Source organism: Thermobia domestica, chromosome 9 (genome assembly GCF_964235325.1).
Source record: "Thermobia domestica chromosome 9, izTheDome1.hap1.1, whole genome shotgun sequence".
NCBI lineage: Eukaryota > Metazoa > Arthropoda > Insecta > Zygentoma > Lepismatidae > Thermobia > Thermobia domestica.
In genome coordinates, this window is record NC_137462.1 from 143,589,147 (window position 1) to 143,605,029 (window position 15,883).

General features: G+C 35.8%; 1 protein-coding gene across 5 annotated transcripts in view; it reads left to right on the forward strand.

Annotated features, from left to right (window-relative positions):
- Nucleotides 1-15,883, forward strand: part of LOC145695080 (acyl-CoA:lysophosphatidylglycerol acyltransferase 1-like) — a 127,613-nt gene that overhangs the window by 47,670 nt on the left and 64,060 nt on the right. Inside the window, exon 1 of one of the 5 annotated variants that reach the window (XM_081771957.1) lies at nt 13,394-13,479. The exons of 2 other annotated variants lie outside the window; for them this stretch is intronic. The gene's annotated coding sequence lies outside the window, so the exon portion shown is untranslated. Of the gene's footprint in view, nt 1-13,393; nt 13,480-15,883 lie in introns of those variants that run through there. 2 more of the 5 variants (XM_081771952.1, XM_081771955.1) reach the window with 2 other exon arrangements.

A 15,883-nucleotide genomic window follows, 5' to 3' on the forward strand; every position in this document is an offset into this window, starting at 1 on the left:
CTATATATATAAAAGAGAACGCACAAATCCTTTGTTACCTCATCACGCTAATACGGCTGAACCAATTTCTTTTATTTTTGGGGGGTTATTAGGATTTGGACCCTAGATGGTTTTTATCATATCACTTTAATTTTTAATTACCAGTGTCTTGAGATAATTGACCATTCAAGTGTCCATAACGTACAAATCCTTTGTTAGTTCATCATAGGTAAAAATAAACGTATTTATATGCAACCCGCATGACCGTGTAACTCGGCGGGTTAACATAAATGACAGGCGATATAATGTTAACATTTACTGCAATCTACTATGGTTTTTATCATATCACTTGAAAGCGAAAACTTCCGGGGTGACCGCAGCGAAGCGGGGCGGGTTAACATAAATGACAGGCGATATAATGTTAACATTTACTGCAATCTTCTATGGTTTTTATCATATCACTTGAAAGCGAAAAAGTAAAAATTATCTAAGTAACAAAGTTTATTGCGTTCCGGGGTGACCGCAGCGAAGCGGGGTGAACGCTGCTAGTTTTAAAATAACTAGTCATGTTAGAGCGATGTTCACAAGGAAACTGACAATAGAATAATGGTGTTGAATAAATGCGCATTTTTGTTTCTTTAGCGTGTTGTTTTAAGTGTAAATTATTTTGGTTTTCCGTAAAATGAACTGGGATTTTAATGATTTTGTTTCACTGATTTTTTTTCTTCAAATCTAGATCTAATTCCAAACTTCGTGAAAATTAAATTTTATTATGTATGATGTTAATAATTAAATTTAACTAATATTAAGTTAATATATTAGGTGAGTTTTTTAACTAAAGACTGCCAAAATATGTGGAAAAGTTAGTATCAGACGAAAAAAAAAATGTTCGAAATAAAAAGTTAATATTCTGGAGGGGAAATTCAACTGTAATAAAATTAGCTTCCATCGACCTTACTTGAGCTGGGGCGAGAGGCAGCTTTGAAAACTTAACTTAAAGGGGCCCTTTAGAGGTATATATAAGTTTTTTTTATTATTATTGCAGATTCGGATTCTACGGGAAAAAGTAAATGAATTTTATTGGAAACATTTTTCTCGATCGGTGATAGATTATGCTGTAATCAGTGAAAACTATCACTTGGGACAACCGGAGACTAAATCTGAAATAAATATTACAAATCTTTTGTCGTTAGCTTTTCTCGACTCGTGATAGGGGATTAAAAGATTTCTCTATATTAGACATTCCTTTCCTTTTCTTTGATTTAATGTTCCTTTTCAGCACAGAGGCTGTATGAGACGTGGCGTACTGTTCAACGTAGGACCAACCAGTGCTTAAGTTAACATAAAGGCTGTTAAAATTAATTTAATATTTTTTTGCTGTTATTCGAATATCCAAACATTCGTTTTTAATATTCGAATAATGAATTATTTCAGCAATTATTCGAATAACGAATTTTGTTCGAATATTTGAATTTTAACAGCACTAGTATGCATCCGATTCAAGTACCCCAGTAGAGAACCGAACCCCGAACCTAGCATATGGAAGATGCACGTTAGGTACTCAGGCATGAAGAGGGAATACTATTAGGGATAATTGCTATTCAATGGTTTGCAAATATATTTTGGTGAACATTATTAGATTATTTTTAAGAAAGATATTCAGTCGAGCTTTGAGACAGTACTGTGAACGATTTCTAAATAAAAATCGGAGTTGCGTGGTATAAAAAGACTCGATAACGCTGTATTTTTTTTCTTTTTCTACTTGCGAACAGTCAAAATATTTTATGATTTAATAACTTCGAGTGCAAAGGAAAGGAATTTCTCGTCAGTGTGTTTTTTTTTCTTTAAAAAATACCACTATTATTACATGATTATTTTTAGGTCGCAACCAGGGATAGTGCTGTTAGTTTATCGGGATAACTAACATTTCAGGACACAAGGTAATTTATTTTTTAAACCTACATTTTCATTGCTATTTAATCATATACTCACATGCCATCTATATTCGTTTTTCTTAAATAATTCATTTTCCATTTCGTGTATCTTCAGCTCTTTGCATACCATTAAAATTTACGGAAATCGACTGTGAAGTATGGAAAGAATAGTGTTCACTCTGTTCGTGATTGCTGTACTCTGATTTTAACATTTCACAACCAGAAAGAAAATATTGTGCTCGTCATGTCAAAATTTTGCTTCAAAGTAAAGCGATTCACATATTTCTTAATCAAAATCAAAAACTATTTCATTGAAACATGAGTACTGTGTACATTCGAGAAATTTGTCGAGATGTTGACTTTGAATGATTATTATTATAAACCTCCCATGCTTGAAACATCTTTCTTATTCATACCTATAGTGTCCAGGATACACACTAAGCTTAGTCAACTTATCAAACGTATACAGTAGCTTTGAGAAGAATATTTTACTACTGTCAGCCCGCATATCGAAACATTCGAAAGCAGATTATTGGGTTAACGTTTGTGGGCCTTATAAGATCATAGAGCTTCCTCGCAGTTATATGCTTAGCGTACACGTATTAGGACCGGAAGACCCGTGGTAGATTCCCGGCGGGAGTTCGTGTGGTTCGGATCCCACGTCAGACTGTAAGACCTCGTCTCATGTAGCATCAGTGCTGTAAAGGATGCTCCAATCGAGGTTATAAGATACGCCCACCCGTCCTTTATTCCACACGATAACACTTGAAGGAGGGCATTTTTTTTAATTCTGCTTCTTTTTCTGTAATAGGTAGTTATACTGCTTATCTCGGCCGATTTCATTAATGGAGTCAATCCGTTAACACATTCACGAGTAACGGTGACTTTAACGATGGCTGCCCATATCCCATTTTCTACTATTGTAACAAAAGGTGTATAATTATAGAATACTAAAAGTTACACGTCGCATCGTTAGATGGCAGAGAACATTCTCTAGCGGTTTAGAAATAACGTTGAGTTGATTTTGACTTTAACGTCCCTTTCTTCAAGCGAGGCTATATGAGACGGGACCTACTGATTAACGTGGAATCCAAACCACATGAGTTCCCGCCGAGAAATTTAGGAGTAATGTTTTGCATGACCCTCTTTACTGTCTTTAGCAGAGTTTACTTTTTCTCGTGCTTTCTGTACACGTGGTTCCAGATTTCGATCTTTGGGTCACCAAACCTCAGGTATAGTCAGAGTGGTTTCAGTATAACTTTTAAGTAGCAATTACTGTCTCAGATATCAACCGTGCTGAGAAGAGACTTAACACTTCATGAATCAATGAATCCTTCACTAATCGTAAAAATTCCTCTACAGTTAGGATTTAGTGCGGTCGTATCGTCTCACGTGGTCCTCTGTTGGATCCTGGTCGAGGTACAGGATTTTCGAAATTCATCCAGCAGCATATACAGGGTGTTTCAAAACACCGAAAACGTTTGAGAGGTGATTCCTGACACCAAGATGCTTCAGAATCCTGCGCAACAGTTTTTATAGAGCTAGTTGGTGAGTACTTCAAGTTATACGCCCGTACCCAAACTCTCTCAGCAAAAATTGCTACGTGAGTGCCTTAGGATTGTGAAACGTGTATTTTTGGGTAGGGCGCATATTAGTTCCTAAGTGATCTTGACCCGACTACGGTAGGTCCCATAGTTTGGGAGCTATGAACCTTTAAAGTTCAATTTTTCATGTTTTCGGCAGCTTATAACTCCGAAAGGAAGCATTTGTGCACCCAGGTTGCTCTATACTTTTTTAAATTTTATCTTGGTGTCAGGAATCACCTTCCAAACGTTGTCGGTGTTGTTTTGAAACACCCTGTATACGTACATTTTTCTTTAATTCTTACTATGCTCATAGATCGTTTTATACTTCTGTTGTCGAGTAAATGCATTATATTGGCTTTGGTTCTCTAAGACGTGGAAAGTCTGTTGTGACTTAGGTCGTGATGCAGTTGAACAACTTATTGAATGAAATTACCGAACTCTACTCTCGATTCTGTGAGCAGCGCTAATGGAAACCAGTATGAAAACCGCAAGTTGTCCAAATGGGGCCGCGGTGTCTTAGTGGTTAAGCGCTCACCCCTGGTGCGTGGGATTCCTGGGTCAATTCCAACTCGTGCCAAGTGGGCTTTGTGGTAGACACAGTGTGCATGGGTTTTCTTCCACTTCCTTCATTCCACCATTATAATCCTTTTCATAATCATCGTCTCCCTTGGTCTGGGTGCATAATCGTAGGACATTAAACTAAAAAAAAGAAAACATTGTACAACAAAAGCTATTTGACACGTCTAGTTATGTCGCTTGAGATAATCAAGAAATAATCTATCTATTAAAATGCTACAAAAGCAATAAAAATGCCAGAGCTCCAACCTCTTAACGTTTGATTTCAAACCTTTGATTTACGGTTATTTGTGATTTCACGTTAAAAAAAAGACAAATATTGTAAAGTATGTGCACTTTAAATAAATAAAATAAATAGATTTTTTCATCAAGTTTGTTTTTAAAATTAGTGTTCAAAGCGTTTGTATATTAATAAGCCTTCTCCAAAATCAATGCAAATGAATTGTGTTGCCATCTTTGGAGTTCTTTTAAACTATACGTTTGTAGACGTTTATATGTTTGTGGCCAGTCCTTTCGACATTGAGATCTCGGAAACTACAGGTTCTAGAAAGATGACGTTTTCACTGATCGATTGCAAATTTCGCGTAGATTGTCAGGTTCTAACTGAATATTTTTTTAAAAAACATGGCCACTATTTCTTTATTATATTTTTAAGGGTACACTGGAAGCATTGAAATTTTTAAAAAAGCATCATATCCAACGCATTATACATTCCAACACCACATTGTTGTATATAGGAGTTGCATATGTCTCAGGCGTTTGTTTCATTGCCAAAAAATAATGAAAAAGGAAAAATGGAATGAAATCTTTGAGTTTGACGTCCCACGGTTATGCCGGTTAGGCTAAAGGAGATGGTGATTATGAGAAATGAATGAAATGGTGGAATGAAGAAAGTGAGAGGAAACGGGAGAACCCCGAGAAAACCCACGCACACGGTGTTTGTCCACTACAAAGTTCACTTGGCGGGAGCAGGGTTTGAACCCGGGATCCCAAGCACCAGAAGTGAACGCTCTACCACTGAGCCACCGCGGCCCAATGAAAAGGAAGGATAACCATTTCTCCAGTGCAAGATGAATCCTTATTTTTGGAGTGTTTTGCCTAATGAACGCCATTTATAACTGCTATTATAATTAATTGTGTACGTAATGTATTTGCTTATTACATACTGTATGCAAGAAGAAAGAAAGCACTGGTCATGCATGAATTAGGAACTCCAACCGGAAGTAGGCTCAAATCTTGCAAACTGTGCGAGATATTGAGAAAAAAATAATTGATAAAATCTCCCCTTTATGATACGCCTTGCCGATTTTTTTTTTTTTTAAATCAAGATGTCTTTCACTTATGTCTGTAAAGGAACATGTACAGATGATGTGAGGAATGAGAAGGATATTTATGCTCATATGCAAATGATGCGCTGTGTAGAGAGCGCAGGTTCAGCTTGTCTATATATTAAAATTCCAGGTTTATATGTTTGTCCCCAATCCTTTCGACAAATAATATTAATATTAATATTAATATTAATAATAATATATCGAAAATCACAAGTGTTAGAAAGTTGCCGTTTTAACTAGTCGATTCCAAATTTTGTGTAGATTGTCAAGTTCTCATTCAAATTTTCAAAAACCGCGTCGTTACTGTTCTCTTCAACATTTTAGGGACCGTTTTGAGCTCATAAGATTAACATTGTTGCAGGACGAAACTACAGTGTTAGGCAACCAGTAGAGAAGTTACGTATGGTGAGTTTACGGACATTGCAGGCGCTGTGCTTAAATCTGAATGACAGAACTTATTGCATGCTGGCAACTCCAAAGACCTCAAGAAACGCATTGAGGCGTACTCGGACGGATATGGATTTATTAGAAAAAATATTTCCATTTGATATCGTGTTACTTGTACAAATTTGCTACAAACTCACTCCAACATCTATACATAGCAATTCATTCCTGTGGAAGTCTCCTACCCTTTACTCGTGTAAGTAAGGAGACATGCACAGTGGGAAAGAGGTTCATGGTCATAACTAGGGCCCGGATAATTATTTAATTACATATTTTTGTAGGGGTTATATTTTTATACCAAATCAGGGTAATAATGTCATTTGTGACCCATAGTGCCTAAAAACACCCATTTGAAAGTACATATATTTACATATTTTACATTTATGTACATATAATTACATATTTTACTCATGAGCACATAATTTTACATATTTCTTGGGATTTTTATGTTTTATAGGGATTTTTCGTACAAAACTGTTCAACAATAGACTGAAAAGAAGAAAATACTCACCTCTCTTTGAATTTAAAGTGCTTGCTTTATTTTTAATTTTTATTTATTTACTTATTTTATATTGTTTCACTGCGTTCCACCCTTTTAAAATAGTATTAAAGCGTAGTTTGGCGGATTGGTAGAGAGAGTTGGACACAACCTGATTTGATTAGCAATCGTACACTCTCGGTCGCGGTAGTAGCGCTCACATCCTTACGTGAGATTAATAATTCAATCGAATTACTATCGGGATGCAGCTTTACGATTGCCTATCGTGTTTTTGTCGCAAACTCGTCCCACTAATATTTACCTTCAGCGAAAAATATTAAATCAGATGGGGAAGTTTGCATTCACGCAATTGATAACACTGAACTCTTGATTTACAAAAGTGAAGCGCCTGCCGCCACAACGCATGCCGTAGGAAAAGTGTGAGCTATTTTATTGAATATTTAATCTCCTGTGCTGTCAGCAAATCCTGTTTCCAAGATGCCAAAGGACAAAACCCCGTTGTCAATAAGACTTAAGCATTTCACGGAAGAGTTTGAGCATTTTTCCAGAGATGGAAAAGTGCTTTATTGCCAGGTGTGTGAGAAGGGTGTCTCATGCGCTCAACATTCCCAAGTTGTGCAACACATATCCACATCACGCCATCAGACCCAAGCTTCAAAACCTAAACCACAAAAGCAGTTGCTAGTAACTGAATCTCAAGCTCAAAGTAGTCCAGGGCCGCGGAAGTCTCAGTTTTCAAGTGATCTGTGCCGTGCTATGGTATGTGCTGATATCCCTATTTGGAAACTAAACAATACAGTACTTCGTGAATTTCTGCAACAATACACACACGAAACAGTTCCAGATGAATCTACAATCAGAAAGCATTACGTACCTGATTTATATGTGGAAACAATGAACTCTATTCGTGGGGAAATTGGTGATGGTCCTATTTGGGTGTCAATTGACGAAACAACTGATGTAGAGGGGCGACATGTTGGTAATGTTGTAATAGGTTTGTTGAAAGATAATGAAGTCAGCTAGCCTATCTTGTTAACTAGTGATTTGTTGCCGCGATGCAACCATCAAGCCATTGCAAAACTCTTTAATGATGCTAAGGGACTTTTGTGGCCTGATGGTATCAAGCATAACAATGTCTTCCTTCTAGTGACTGATGCAGCACCGTACATGCGCAAAGCTGCAGAAGCTTTGCAAGTATTGTGTCCGAAGCTGTTACATCTAACTTGTCTTACCCACGCATTTCATCGTGTTGCAAAATTTGTTCGTTCTAGATTTTCACAAGTGGATGCATTAATTTCAAATACAAAGAAGGTATTTTTGAAGGCTTCCAGTAGAGTTGAGAAATTTAAAGAACTGTTCCCTGAACTACCTCTTCCTCCTCAGCCGGTACTAACGAGATGGGGAAGCTGGATTGATGCTGTGAGTTACTATGTTACGAACTTTGATGCAGTGAAACAAGTGTTACATTTTGATTCTGAAGATGGATCTTCCATAGAAATAGCGAAACGAATGTTTGATGACGGGAAGTTGAAGCATGATATTTCCTACATTCAGAGCAATTTTTTATGTCTCAGTAGTACTATTTAATCCTTGGAGAAATCATCATCTAGACTTTCAGACAATCTTGAAATTGTTCGCTCAACAGTTGCTTCTCTGGTAGGTGTGAAAGGATCTGTTGGGGATGCAGTGAATAAGAAGATAACTTTCGTTTTGGAGAAAAATCCAGGCTATAAGACAATCTATGCTATTAGTGGAGTGTTAAGTGAAGCTAAATCCATGTCGTGGCTATTGAATACGCACCTTCTGATTTGTGCAAGTTTAAGTATGCACCAATTAATTCGTGTAATGTTAAACGATCGTTCAGTCAATACAAAGCTCTGTTGCGTGATAACAGGAGAGGTTTTGTGTTTGAAAATTTGAAACACATTTTCGTTCCTTACTGTTACGGAGATCGACTGTTGAAATAGTGAAAAGATTAATTGAGAATCTTTTGTTCTTCAGGATATTTTTTACTAAAAAGTTTTGAGTGTGTAATGTACGGGAAGGTTCTATAACGCTGGACGCCCATTAGATGTACAATGGCATAAACAAAGTTTTCGTAAAAATTCCTTCCTAAATAAGGTTAATTAAGATTAATTAGAGATTAGAGAGGTTAGGCTATGTTAGGATAGGTTACTACCTGTTGTACAGGTAGGCTGGCCAGTGTTCTACAGCAGATTTCAGATGAGAAGCGGCATGGCCTTGAGTTGGCTTTACGCGGCGTCCAATTGGCTTTGAGCGGTGTTGACAATTCGCGACAAGCAGTTCTGCACGCTGACTTCTCGCGCTACTGCGAATCTTGACAATAGCAGAGGCGCTTATTAGAAATATTGTATTAGCACATTAACTGCTCACTTTACGAAGTAGAGAAAAGAATTACGAACACATACGTGAAAACTACATCTTTTTATGACAACTGGTTGTCATGATACACGCTTTGAAAGGTTTCCATATAAAACAATTAGTAAAACGAGCGTTGAGTCCCGTCTAATTTCCAGTGGATTTTTCTTCGATTTGGAAATGGAACTCAACTTTTATTAAAGGATAATCAGGGGTGTAACCAACAGGTTGTTCTAGGGGAACATTACTTTCAGGGGGAGGAAAGCTTTTCACACATTAAAAACAGAACAAATGACCTCTTTCAGAATATGAAAGCATTTTAATTCACCATGTATACTATACACATATTATGTTTGCTCGATGCTACCTTAACAAAAGACGGATCTTGACAGTACTGAAGTTGAAAAGCGGATTGTAAGAGATAAATCAATAAGCTATTCATAAGAAAACAAATGCTGTTTCTAGCAGTCTGTTTATCTGACTTTGTGTTAATGTAGATTAAAATACTAAAGGGGAAAAAAACTCGAAAAAATATCAACTCAGATATTATTATGCAATAATATAGTAGAGAGTTCACACGGTGAGCGTCCAGTTAGGGAAATAAGAATATAAAGCATATAATTAATGTTAGTTATTTTAATTAGGCAAGGGCGTAGATCCTGGGGGACGGAGGGGGCCAGGGCCCCCCTTATATTATTTGTAAATTTGCAATATTAGGCATAATTTGAATGCAATTTGTCTTAAAATCATCATATATGCTTTCTGCATCTGAATGCCCCCCCCCCAAAAAAAAAAAATTACAGAGAAATCAGCGTCCTTGTAATTAGGTACAGAAACTGTATTGATGATGTTTTCCTTTTTCTTTTTTTAAAAATCGTATTTTATTAAAAACGTTCCTAATTTGCATTAACTATTAAATAAGTTTACTAAACATATACTAGATGAACCTCATTTCGGGGCTGGAAATAGTTTGGAAAGTCAAGGCCCTCTTTTCCCCCATTTCTACACCCTTCAGAATAGTAAGCGATCGAATTAAATAACAAGCCTCTGCAATTTGATTCATATATATATATATATATATATATATATATATATATATATATATATATATATATATATTCGATTCCCGGCGGGAGCTCATGTGGAAGAACAGAAGGTTTGGGACATTCTTAATATTGTTTTGAAATTGCCTTCATGCAAGATTCTTCCTTATTCGACAGAAGAAACGCAGTATGATTTTTTTTTCTTCGTTTCAATACCTTACGTATGTGTGGCCAATTACGTACTCCTTTACTCCTCTAGCAGGGATGCAAAAGCACCAGGCGTCTGAGTGGTGTCATAAATTATTGTAACCCAAAACAAACTCGACCATATCGTGTTGCTTACGAATCAGATGGATTGTTGTTGTGAGACCTACATCAAGTATAAGAGTATGTTATTATAGGAACAGACATGGAAGCAAAGGAGCTGATTGTGTGTGTAGGAACGCAACTTCTCTTCTAGCATAAACAGAATTCATTAGTGTCTAGGTTGCTTTCTTTCGTGGTAGTTCATTTGTTCTCCAAAATTATAGTTGACAATGTCTTTAAGGAAACAGAGTACAAGTGCGGATTTTTTTTTTTTTTAAAGTGCTACGAATTGAAGCTCGAAGAATTATTTTTTGTGTTTACAATTTTTGGAACTCATAATAAAAAATTTACAAGAGTCAGATTCAGACAATGGCGAAATATTAATTGACATAGACAATAGTGAAAGTAGTGTTGAAGACGAACGTTTAGCAGTTCCACTGGAATAAGTTAATAGGTATGTTATTCAGTTGCTATATATACTTCTAGGATACACAGCCAAAATCTTTGACTTTGCTGGAATAGTATATTTACATTGTGAATAATGTTGCCAATGTATGTGTAATAATCTCAACTAGAGGAAGAGCGAGAAGGCAAAGGGGAGTCCGAAATCCGGCAACACCGCGCGGAATATCGCACAGCATTGGCTACTGCCCGTGATGCTTTACATCTGAAAAACACAATAGATTTCTCCCGTAATGTACAGTTGAACGACCTATGGATGATTTCTGAAAGTATAAATATGAAGCAAGACTTTGTGTAGAGTGAAACGACCATTTAGTGCATAGAAACTCTTTTATACGCGATAACAAGATAAGTTTTCTGACTGAAAATTTGAAACTCATTCTGTTTCTTAATGTTGCGGAGATCATGCTGGAAAAGTAACAGGTAGTAAACATTGCAATTGAATAGATATTGTATTTACCACATCAAATGTAGAAAACGTAATAGGAAATGCTGGTATTTTCATTTTACATATTTTGCTCTTTTGGAAGGGTTTTATTACATATTATTGAGATTTTATGTACATATTTTCATTGTTTTTAGTACATAATTATCCGGGCCCTAGTCATAACTGAACGAAGTTCAGCTAGTGTTCTATTAAAATCACAATCCCTGCATTCGAATAAGTATCACTGGTGACTAAGGTTTACTATTACTTGTGAAGCTAAACCTTTTGACTATTTAAAAGAGAAATTAAGACATGTCTATTTGTTTGAGAATATTTGCGGATGCCTGTAATGGTTTTTAGGTTATTAGAATGTAGTAATAAAAATTGTGAATGAATGTACTTCACATAATCTTCGTGCTCAGCTCTAAAATACTTTTAACCCATTGGCATATACGTTTTCTGGAAATCAAAATGTGTTCAGGAAGGTTTTCTAAGTGATTTTACAGAAAAAAAATGACACTACACAAATATTACATACAGCCGCGGATCCAGTACATAATCAAGGGAGGGGCTAAACCATAGTTTGCCGCGTTATCCAGCGTAAAGAAAGTAGGATTGAAGCCCATTTTATCCAGTGTATACTTGAGCGTCAAGAGGGGCTATAGCCTTTGGATCCGCGCCATATATCATTCAGGACTAATCGTAAATCTGCCCTTTGTTCTTTTTGTAAGTCATCAATGGGTTAACTGCCGTAAAGTAATTATAATTTAGATCTTTATAGCCACTACTATATTTAATCAAAATAATGCCTTTTAGGTATAATTAGCTTCAAAAAATTCGTTATTACGTATTTTTTCGGACTCCATCAGCATACTGTCGCGTCCATGAGTTTTCTCAAGATACTCCCATTTCCTCCCACATTTTTCCTTCTATCAGTTCTTCCACCATCATTCACTTCCCTTAATCATCCATCCTCCTTAACCTAAAGGGCATAATTGTGGGAAGTGAAAGTGAAAGATTTCATTTTCAACATACAAATCCAATAATGAAAATGAACGGCAATTAAGACTCATAAGAACATATTGAGAATTATGTAAAAATGAATATGTTATCAGAGGGTGGAGTGACGCACTGCATCAATCAAATCAATATATTGACTGAGAAAATTTCTTTTTCTCATGACTGAGAGAAGCAATTGTTCACTTGTCTGGATTTGTTATTATTGACTAGCAGCGTTCACCCCGCTTCGCTGCGGTCACCCCGGAACGCAATAAACTTTGTTACTTAGATAATTTTTACTTTTTCGCTTTCAAGTGATATGATAAAAACCATAGAAGATTGCAGTAAATCTTAACATTATATCGCCTGTCATTTATGTTAACCCGCCCCGCTTCGCTGCGGTCATCCCGGTGCTGGCATATTGTAAAAGTGTCTGTAAAAATAAGCAAATCAATTAAAAAATTTTAAACAGAAGATTCAAGCTATTTTCCGCTGTATATCGCCTGTCATTTATGTTAACCCGCCGAGTGACACGGTCATGCGGGTTGCATATAAATACGTTTATTTTTACCTATGATGAACTAATAACAAAGGATTTGTACGTTATGGACACTTGAATGGTCAATTATCTCAAGACACTGGTAATTAAAAATTAAAGTGATATGATAAAAACCATCTAGGGTCCAAATCCTAATAACCCCCCAAAAATGAAAGAAATTGGTTCAGCCGTATTAGCGTGATGAGCGGACAAAGGATTTTGTACGTTCTCTTTTATATATATAGAAGATAGAATAACATTGTAAAGGAATAACGTTAGCATTCTATATTTACAATTGTGATTTGTTAAAGATAAACTTCTCACGAAATTGCTAGCACATATTGTTTCGGTTAGCTCAGTGACTACGTGACAATATTTGGTATGTCGAAACACAAATTGCTGCTGCTGCTGCTTTGAAATAAAGTCAGTCACAACGATGTCGTAAAGTGTTTGAAATTTTCCTATGAAGAATCAAAGCACTTCATTTTAGGAGATTAATTAAATTTGTTTCGCAGTACATACATTGTTTTGTAAGTTGTACAGCATTACGCTAGTAAGGAAGGTATTTTTTTGTTGGTGGTTCTATTGGTTGTTTTTGATACTGTTTTTACTCTATCGCATTGAGTGCATGTGCGTGTTGTTAGACCATGTTCTACTGTCCAAGAACAGAGGAATGAAGTTGCATTTTAAAGGTACTATTCTTTATCAGGTGTTAATAAAGGAAGGATCAAGGGTAAAAACTCAATCTGAACATTCTTGTGGTATCGATGTTCTCTTTTGCAGTGTTCCGTACATTTATCAATGACCTTACCTCCCTCGTTTGGACTTTTGGTCGTTGATTCTTATATTAATAGTCCACGTTTCTAAAGCATGTTAGAACATAAAGTGACACTAAATCACAATTTCATGATTATTTTTATGTGAATTTCTGTGTTGGTAATGTTATACTCGTCCTCTGTGAACTCCAATCTTTTAAGTAAGTACTGTATTTGTAATTTACAGAAAATATTTGAAAAAACAATCGAAGTTTTTATGGACTCAAATTATAACAATTTATTAATTAAACTAAAAACGAATGCTCAAGAATTAACGAACTATGTGCTACCCTGATAAACATTCGTGCAAATTTTATTTACTTGTTTTTTTTTTAAGTTTGTTTATTAGAATAATATATAAACAATAAGTATTTGTAAATAATATTTTGTTGAGTAAATTAGGATATTTTTAATTTTCTAATGAGACTTTATATGTAAAAAATGCCTAATTTAAGCAGTGGTTCTCAACCTAATTCCTACCAAGACCCCCATTTTATCACCACTTTTTCTCAGCGACTCCCTTATAATTTTTGGTTTGTAATAAGCTTGTGTGGGATTGTTAATATACCTATTGTAGAGATCTCACGATAGGCATCTATTTCTATAATAGTAGAATCCATTTCTTGTATGTAGTGGATACACTAGCTTCCCTAAAAGCTAAAACCAAGTTTGGTTAGTTCATTCATATTACAAATATCGAATCCGATCCGTCATACACAGAAAAAAAAAAAAAAAAAAAAAAGAGGTGTTGAAACAACACAAAATGACTACCACTTTAGCGTGTTATTTGTGTGTCAATTCAACACCATGCCTTCAGAGCATATCAGAAATACTTCGGTACTGGCTGTGAGTATTTGCATTGTCTTTTATTGTTTGGTATGAGCAAAACTTTGCGAAATATATTTCGTATTTCTGACAAGTTACTAATAACATTGTATGCTTTCTGTAATCGGTCATAATAATATTGTTGTAAACTTGTGAATCATCTGAAAACAGTTACACAGATAGCAGTGCTTCCATTTATTTTCTTTATTTGTTATTCTTGTGTCTCAGCACATATAAACAGAAGATGGCAGAACTGTTGCCTATGTAACTGTTGTCAGACGATTCACAGATTTACAACAATATTATTGAGACCGATTACAGAAAACATAGAGCATTGTTCGTTACTTGGTATAAGTACCAAATATATTTCGCAAAGCTTAGCTCATATTAAACGATAAATACGAATGCAAATTCCCTCAGGTAGTAACGAGTTCTTTCTGATATGCTCGGAAGGCGATGTGCTTAGTGCTGAATTAACACACAAGTAACACGCTAAAGTGGTAGTCATTTTGTGTTGTTTCAACACCTATTTTTTTACAGTGCACTGTTTCAAAATGGATGCCGTTTGAAAATTTTAAAACTTAATAACTCACTTAATTTTTGGTCATATGATAGAAAAAATAAAGTGATTAGCTATTAGAATTATCGTGTGACAAGTCCTTGCAACTGGTTTTCTGTAGCGAAGACAAACGAGTTCTGCCTGAAGAGGAAAGAAGAATATCCTGGTCTGGTATCTGCTGCTTTAAAAGTAATAATTGAAGCGTTTGGAGGATAAAGGTGTCATGTTACATTTTTTGAAAGTTGCATTCTGGTGGTTCATGCACGTGTTATATGTTAATCATGCTACGTAATACATTATTTAGTGAGTCCTCGTCTGGATGCAGGTATTTAGAAAGGATGAAGGCGGCATGTTAACAGACAAAGTTGTGAAAGTAAATTTTCCCGTCATATTCAATTTGTCACATAACACCTTTATCCTCCAAACGCTTCAATTCCATTTGATACACCGTACCTGTGCGGAAGTGGTTTTTCTTAAATGGTAAGCATTAAAACAAAGACAAGAAATAGCTTATCAGTTGAAAATGACTTGATAATGTGCGTCACGAAGATTGAACCGGACATTGCAGCACTAATGAAATTACACTATGCTCAGATATCTCATTAGCTTTCAATTTTAATTGTTTTCCAATATGCAGGTTTTTTTGCATTTGTATTTTTCTGGCATTTCAATATGCAGTTATCATTAGTTTCATATGGTACCTCTTTCATTTAAATTTATTTTTAAACAGTTCTGCGCCTGCTGAAAATGCTTAGTAGACCTATTCTTTGTTGTTTTTGACAGTATGTATAAAAAGAAAAATATGCCTTTTAGAACAATTAACTAACTAACTAACTAATTCTATGGCCTATGGAACCCGGAGGTTCAATGCCGCGTTCACAAAAGCTCTCCACTGACTTCTATCCTTAGCTAACTGCATCCAGTTTCTACTTTGTATTCCAATCTCTGCGAGATCCATCTTAATATTGTTCTCCCATCTGCGCCTAGGTCTTCCTAATGGTCGTTTTCCTATTGGTCTTCCAGTCAAGACTTTGAAAGCGTTTCCACATTCTTCCATTCTAGCTACATGACCCGCCCACCTAAGCCTCCTAGACTTGACGACCCTCACACACCTAAGCCTCCTAGACTTGACGACCCTCACAATGTTGGGTAACCATATAAATTATGTAGTCTATCAAAAC